The 9,541-nt window shown below is 54.3% G+C and overlaps 1 pseudogene; it reads left to right on the top strand.

The window, feature by feature from the left end:
- Positions 1–7,569: 7,569 nt before the first annotated feature.
- On the top strand, positions 7,570–8,443 carry LOC121856875 (annotated as a pseudogene).
- Positions 8,444–9,541: the final 1,098 nt, after the last annotated feature.

Below are 9,541 nucleotides of genomic sequence, written 5' to 3'. Positions count from 1 at the left end.
GGTGGGGAGGGGGGGAAGTGAGGGGAGGTGGAGGGTGGGCAGGAGGGGTGGTGGAGGTGTGTTGTGAGGGGTGGCGGAGGGGTGTGTTGTGAGGGTGGTGGAGGGTAAGTTGTGAGGGGAGGTGAGGTGAAGAGTGTGTTGTGAGGGGGTGGTGGAGGGTGGGTTGAGAGGGAGGTGAGGTGAAGAGGTGTTAGTAGGGTGAAGTGAAAGGTGTGTAGAGAGGCGGCATCTGATGAGGTGAAACGTGACCTCGCTCAAACACCAGCAGTAATGATGGAGGGAAGACTAGGGGAAGGGAAGGTGGAAGGGGGAAGGTGAGGGGGAGGGAGGGGAGGGGTGAGGAAGAAGGTAGGGGACGGGAGGGGAGATGAGAGGGGTTTTATAGCAGTGTTATGGCATAGGATGGTGGTGCATGGCGGCTTGCGGTAATAGTGGTAGTTGTTGTTGTAGTGGTGGTAGTTGTTGTTGTGGTGGTGGTAGTTGATGTTGTGGTGGTGATATTGGTGTTGTGGTGGTGGTAGTTAATGTTGTAGTGGTGGTAGTTGTTGTTGTAGTGGTAGTTGTTGTTGTAGTGGTGGTAGTTGTTGTTGTAGTGGTGGTAGTTGTTGTTGTAGTGGTGGTAGTTGTTGCTGTGTGTGGTGGTAGTTGCTGTTGTAGTGGTGGTAGTTGGTGCTGTAGTGGTGGTAGCTGTTGTTGTAGTGGTGGAAGTTGTTGCTGTAGTGAGTGGCAGTTGTTGCTTGAAGTGGTGGTAGTTGCTTCTTATAGTGGTGGAAGTTGTTGGTTGAAATGGTGGTAGTTTTGCTGCGGTGCAGTAGCTGTTGCTGCAGTGGTGGTTGTTGCTGTAGTGGTGGTAGTTGCCGTTGCAGGTGCAGAGCTGTGTAGCAGTGGCAGAATATGCAGGCGGTAGCAGTTGGTGCCAGTGGTAGCTGGTAGCAGAGTGGTGGTAGTTGTTGCTGGTGGTGGAGATGGTGCTGGTGGCGGTGGTAGTTGTTGTTGTAGTGGTGGTAGTTGTTTGCTGTGGTGTAGCTGGTGCTGAGGGTGGCAGCTGGTTGCTGGTGGGTGGTAGTTGTTGCTGGTGGTGGTGGTAGCTGGTGCTGTGGTGGTGGTAGCTGTTGCTGTGTGGTGGTAGTTGTTGCTGTGGTGGTGGTAGCTGTTGTGGTGGTGGTAGTTGTTGCTGTGGTGGCAGTTGGTGTTGTGGTGGTGGTAGTTGTTGCTGTGGTGGTGGTAGTTGTTGTTGTGGTGGTGGTAGTTGTTGTTGTGGTGGTGGTAGCTGTTGCTGGTGGTAGTTGTTGCTGTGGGTGTGGTGGTAGGTTGTTGTTGTGGTGGTGGAAGCTGGTGTTGTAGTGGTGGTAGCTGTTGCTGTGGTGGTGGTAGCTGGTGTCGGTGGTGGTGGCAGCTGGTGCTGTGGTGGTGCAGCTGGTGCTGTGGTAGCTGTTGTTGTGGTGGTGGTAGTTGGTGTTGGTGGTGGTGGTAGCTGGTGTTGGTGGTGGTGAGTTGTTGCTGTGGTGGTGGTAGTTGTTGTCAGGTGGTAGTTGTTGTTTGGTGGTAGTAGTTGGTGCTGGTGGTGGTGGTAGTTGCTGTTGTGGTGGTGTAGTTGTTGTTGTGGTGGTGAAGCTGTGCTGTGGTGGTGGTAGTTGTTGCTGTGGTGGTGGTAGTTGCTGTTGTGGTGGTGGTAGTTGTTGTTGTGGTGGTGGTAGCTGGTGTTGTAGTGGTGGGTAGTTGTTGTTGCAGTGGTGGCAGTTGTTGTTGTGGTGGTGGCAGCTGGTGTGGTGGTGGTGGCAGTTGGTAGTGGTGGTAGTCGGTGTTGTGGTGGTAGTAGTTGGTGCTGTGGTGGGAGTAGTTGTGGTGGTGGTACGGGGTCGTAGCTTTACCCCAAAAGGACCACGAAACCCTCAAAATACGCGCGCGCACACACACACACACACACACACACACACACACTACAAGGTAATAATGAAGTGAGCTGTGATTGCCTGGAGAAGCATTAAGGTTATTAGAACCTGAGAGGAAGAGGAGGAGGAGGAGGAGGAGGAAAGAGGAAAGAGGAGGAGGAGGAGGGAGGAGGAGGGAGGAGGAGGAGGCGGAGGAGCGAGGAAAGAGGAGAGAGAGGAAGGGGAAGACAGAGGAAAGAGGAAAAGGAGGTGAGCGTGAGAGGGGAGGGGAGGAGGGGAGAGATTACAGCAGACGGCGATTAGCGAATCTTTGCTAAACTTTTTATAAGCAGTCAACTCCCAGGGAGGGGAGGGGAGGGTAGGGGTAGGGGGAGGGGAGGGGAGGGGAGGGGAGGGGAGGGAGGGGAGGAGAGGAAGAAGGAGGAGGGTAGTGAGAGAGAGGGTAGTGAGGAGGAAGACCCGGAGAGGGGTGTTGGAGAGGGGAAGAGAGGAAAGGAAAGTTAGAAAGGACAAGTGAGAGAAGGGAGAGAGAGGGAAGTGAGGGCAGTGAGAAGAAGGAATAAGAACAGTTAGAAATAATGAAGATGAATAAGAAGAAACGGGCTTTGTTTTTCCCCTCATCTCATTGTTGAATACTGCACCCAGGACCCGTGGCGCCCAGCCCTCAGGGACCCTGCAGCCACTGCAGCAACCAGCCTACCGCAGCAACCAGCCTACTGTAGAAACCAGCCTAACAGAAACCAGCCTACTGCAGCAACCAGCCTCCACTGCAGAAACCAGCTCAACTACAGCAACCAGCCCACCGCGAGCAACCAGCCTACCGCAGAAACCAGCCTACCGCAGAAACCAGCCTACCGTAGAAACCAGCCTACCGCAGCAACCAGCCTACTGCAGAAACCAGCCTACCGCAGAAACCAGCCTACTGCAGCAACCAGCCCACTGCAGAAACCAGCTCAACAGAAACCAGCCTACCGCAGAAACCAGCCCATTAGAAACCAGCCTACCGTATAAACCAGCTCCACTGCAGAAACCAGCCTACTGCAGAAACCAGCCCATCGCAGAAACCAGCCTACCGCAGCAACCAGCCTACCGCAGCAACCAGCCCACCTAGAAACCAGCCTACTGCAGAAACCAGCCTACTGTAGAAACCAGCCTACCGAGAAACCAGCCTACCGCAGCAACCAGCCCACTGCAGAAACCAGCTACCGCAGCAACCAGCTCCACAGCAGCAACCAGCCTACTGCAGAAACCAGCCTAATGCAGAAACCAGCCTACTGCAGAAACCAGCCTACTGCAGCAACCAGCCTACCGCAGAACCAGCCTACTGCAGCAACCAGCCTACTGCAGAAACCAGCTACTGCAGAAACCAGCCTACTGCAGCACCCAACACACCACAGCACCCAACACACCACAGCACCCAACACACCACAGCACCCAACACACCACAGCACCCAACACACCAGCACCCAACACACCACAGTACCCAACACACCACAACACACCACAGTACCCAACACACCACAGTACCCAACACACACCACAGCACCCAACACACCATTGCAGCACCCAACACACTGCCAACACCCAACACACCACAGCACCCAACACACCACAGCACCCAACACACCACAACACCCAACACACCACAGTACCCAACACACCACAGTACCCAACACACCACAGCACCCAACACACCACAACACCCAACACACCACAGCACCCAACACACCACAGTACCCAACACACCACAGCACCCAACACACCGCAGCAATCTAACACACCACAGTACCCACCACACCACAGTACCCAACACATACCACAGTACCTAACACACACCACAGTACCCAACACACCACAGCACCCAACACACCACAGTGTACCCAACACACCACAGCACCCAACACACCAGCACCCAACACACCACAGTACCCAACACACCACAGCACCCAACACACCACAGCACCCAACACACCACAACACCCAACACACCACAGCACCCACACACACCATAGTACCCAACACACCACAGTACCCAACACACCACAGCACCCAACACACCACAGCACCCAACACACCACAGTACCCAACACACCACAACACCCAACACACCACACAGTACCCAAATTACACCACAACACCAAACACACCACAGCACTCCAACACACCACACAGCACCCAACACACCACAGCACCCACACACCACACATAGCACCTGCACACCACACACAACACCCAACACACACAGCACCCAACACACCACAACACCCAACACACCACAGCACCCAACACACCACAGTACCCAACACACCACAGCACCCAACACACCACAACACCCAACACACCACACAGTACTTCCAACACACCACAACACCCAACACACCACAGCACCCAACACACCACAACACCCAACACACCACAGCACCCAACACACCACAGCACCCAACACACCACACAGCACCCAACACACCACACAACACCCAACACACCACAGCACCCAACACACCACAACACCCAACAACACACCACAGCACCCAACACACCACAGCACCCAACACACCACAGCACCCAACACACCCCACAGTACCCAACACACCACAGCACCCAACACACCACAGCACCCAACACACCACAGTACCCAACACACCACAGCACCCAACACACCACAGCACCCAACACACCACAACACCCAACACACACCACAGCACCCAACACACCAGTACCTAACACACCACAGCACCCAACACACTACAACATTCCAACACACTGCAGCACCTAACACACTACAGCACTCAACACACACCACAGTACCCAACACACCATACAGCACCCAACACACCACAGCACCCAACACACCACAGCACCCAACACACCAGCACCCAACACACCACAGCACCCAACACACCACAGTACTAACACACTACAGTACCTAACACACCACAACACTCTAACACACCACAGCACCCAACACACCACAGCACCCAACACACCACAGCACCCAACACACCACAACACCTTAACACACTACAGCAGCACCCAACACACCACAGCACCCAACACACCACAGCACCCAAACACACCACAGCACCCAACACAATTACAGTACCCAACATACCACAACACCTAACACAATTGCCAGCACCCAACACCACCACAGTACTCCAACACAATTACAGCACCTAACACACCATAGTACCTAACACACTGCAGCACCCAACACACCACAGTACCCAACACACCACAGCACCCAACACACCACAGCACCCAACACACCACAGCACCCAACACACCACAGCAGCACCCAACACACCACAGCACCCAACACACCACAGCACCCAACACACCACAGCACCCAACACACCACAGCACTCCAACACACCACAGCACCCAACACACCACCAGCACCCAACACACCACAGCACCCAACAACACACCACAGCACCAAACACACCACAGCACCCAACACACCACAGCACCCAACACACCACAACACCCAACACACCACAACACCCAACACACCACAGCACCCAACACACCACAGCACCCAACACACCACAGCACCCAACACACCACAGCACCCAACACACCACAGTACCCACACACCAGCACCCAACACACCACAGTACCCAACACACCACAGCACCCAACACACCACAAAATTCCAACACACCCCACAACACCCAACACACCACAACACCCAACACACCACAGCACTCCAACACACCACAGCACCCAACACAACCTCACAGCACCCAACACACCACAGCACCCAACACACCAGTACCTAAACACACCACAGCACCCAACACACCAGCACCTTAACACACTACACAGCACCCAACACACCACAGCACCCAACACCACAGCACCCAACACACCGCAGCACCCAACAACACACCACCAGTAACCCACCACACCACAGCACCAACACACCTGGCTGCAGTACCCAACACACCACAGTACCCAACACACTACAGCACTCCAACACACCACAACACCCAACACACCACAGTACCCAACACACCACAACAATTCAACACACCACAACACCTAACACACCATACAACACTTAACACACCACAGCACCTAACACACCACACAGTACCTGTAACACACCACAGTACCTAAACACACCACAGTACCCAACACACCACAGCACCCAACACACCACAGCACCACACCACAGCACCCAACACACCACAACACCCAACACACCACAGCACCCAACACACCACAGCACCCAACACACCACAGTACCCAACACACCACAACACCCAACACACCACAACACCAACACACCACAACACCCAACACACCACAGCACCCAACACACCACAGTACCCAACACACCACACAGTACCCAACACACCACAGCACCCAACACACCACAGTACCCAACACACCATGTAGTACCCAACACAACTACAGCACCCAACACATCACAACACCCAACACACCACAGCACCTAACACACACCACAGCACCAACACACCACCACAACACCCAACACACCACAACACCCAACACACCACAGCAGCAGCACCCAACACACCACAACACCCAACACACCACCAGTACCCAACACACCACAGCACCCAACACACCACAACACCCAACACACCACAGCACCCAACACACCACAGCACCCAACACACCACAGTACCCAACACACCACAACAACACCCAACACACCACAACACCCAACACACTACAGCACCCAACACACCACAGCACCCAACACACCACAACACCCAACACACCACAACACCCAACACACCACAGCACCCAACACACCACAACACCCAACACACCACAGTACCCAACACACCACAGCACCCAACACACCACAGCACCCAACACACCACAACACCCAAACACACCACAGCACCCAACACACCACAACACCCAACACACCACAGCACCCAACACACCACAGCACCCAACACACCACAACACCTAACACACCACAACACCCAACACACCACAGCACCCAACACACCACAACACTCCAACACACCACAGTACCCAACACACCACAGCACCCAACACACCACAGTACCCAACACACCACAACACCCAACACACCACAACACCCAACACACCACAACACTCCAACACCACAACACCCAACACACACCACAACACCCAACACACCACAGCACCCAACACACCACAGTACCTAACACACCACAGTACCCAACACACCACAACACCCAACACACCACAGCACTCCAACACACTACAGCACCCAACACACCACAGTACCCAAACACACCACAACACCCAACACACCACACAGCACCCAACACACCACAGCACCCAACACACCACAGCACCCAACACACCAGCACCCAACACCACAGCACCCAACACACACCACAGCACTCCAACACACCACAGCACCTAACACACCACAGTACCCAACACACCACAGCACCCAACACACTGCAGCACCCAACACACCACAGCACCCTAACACACACACAGTACCCAACACACCACAGCACCCAACACACCACAGCACCTAACACACCACAGCACCCAACACACCACAGCACCCAACACACCACAGCACCCAACACACCACAGCACCCAACACACCACACAACACCCAACACACCACACAGCACCCAACACACCACAGCACCCAACACACCACAGTAGCACCCAACACACCACAGCACCCAACACAATTACAGTACCCAACACACACAGCACCCAACACACCACAGCACCCAACACACCACAGCACCCAACACACCACAGCACCCAACACACACCACAGCAATCTTAACACACCACAGCACTCCAACACACCACAGCACCCAACACACCACAGCACCCAACACACCACAGCACTCCAACACACCACAGTACCCAACACACCACAACACCCAACACCACACCCAACACACCACAGTAACGGCAACACACCACAACACCCAACACCACAACACCAACACACCACAGCACTCCAACACACCACAGTACCCAACACACCACAGTACCCAACACACCACAGCACCCAACACACCACACACCCAACACACCACAGCACCCAACACACCAGCACCCAACACACCACAGTACCCAACACACCACAGTACTCCAACACACCAACACCCAACACCACAACACCCAACACACCACAGTACCAACACACCACAACACCCAACACACCACACAGCACCCAACACACCACAGTACCCAACACACCACAGTACCCAACACACCACAACACCCAACACACCACAGTACCCAAACACACCACAGCACCCAACACACCACAGCACCCACCACACCACAGTACCCAACACACCACAGTACCCAACACACCACAACACCCAACACCACAACACCAACACACCACAGTACCCAACACCACAACACCAACACCACAACACCAACACACCACAGTACCCAACACACCACAGTACCCAACACACCACAGTGCACCCAACACACCACAGCACCCAACACACCACAGCACCCAACACACCACAGCACCCAACACACCACAACACCCACACACCACAGCACCCAACACAACCACCAGTACGCAACACACCACAGTACCCAACACTACCCAACACACAACACAGGACCCCACACACACCACAGTACCCAACACACACCACAGGACCCAACACACACCACAGTACCCAACACACAACACACAAGTACCCAACACACACCACAGGACCCCACACAACCACAGTACCCAACACACCACAGGACCCAACACACAACACAGTACCCCACACACCAGGTACCCAACACACACCACAGTACCCAACACACACCACAGTACCCAACACACACCACAGACCCCACACACACCACAGTACCCAACACACACCACAGTACCCAACACACAACACAGTACCCAACACACACACACAGACCCCCACACACACCACAGTACCCAACACACACCACAGGACCCAACACACACCACAGTACCCAACACACACCACAGGACCCAACACACACCACAGTACCCAACACACACCACAGTACCCAACACACACCACAGTACCCAACACACAACACACATGACCCAACACACACCACAGTACCCAACACACACCACAGGACCCAACACACCACAGCACCCAACACACACCACAGTACCCAACACACACCACAGTACCCAACACACCACAGTACCCAACACACACCACAGGACCCAACACACACACCACAGTACCCAACACACACCACAGTACCCAACACACACCACAGTACCCAACACACACCACAGTACCCAACACACACCACAGTACCCAACACACACCACAGTACCCAACACACACCACACAGTACCCAACACACACCACAGTACCCAACACACACCACAGTACCCAACACACAACCACATGACCAACACACAACACATTAACACACAACACATGACCCAACACACAACACGTACCTGACACATACCAACACATGACCCAACACACAACCCATTACACACACCACAGTACCTACACACCATAGACCCAACACACAACACAGTACCCAACTACACAACGCTGACCTTTGGCTTACGTGTAACCACACACAACACAGTAACCCACAACACGACCTGACACATGACCACATGCAACTTCTAACACGTCATTCTGACCCACACACACCACAGTACC

The sequence above is a fragment of the Homarus americanus genome, unplaced genomic scaffold (assembly GCF_018991925.1).
Source record: "Homarus americanus isolate GMGI-L3 unplaced genomic scaffold, GMGI_Hamer_2.0 scaffold10697, whole genome shotgun sequence".
NCBI lineage: Eukaryota > Metazoa > Arthropoda > Malacostraca > Decapoda > Nephropidae > Homarus > Homarus americanus.
The sequence above is the reverse complement of the archived record's forward strand: the minus strand, read 5'-3'. Positions and strand labels throughout refer to the sequence as shown.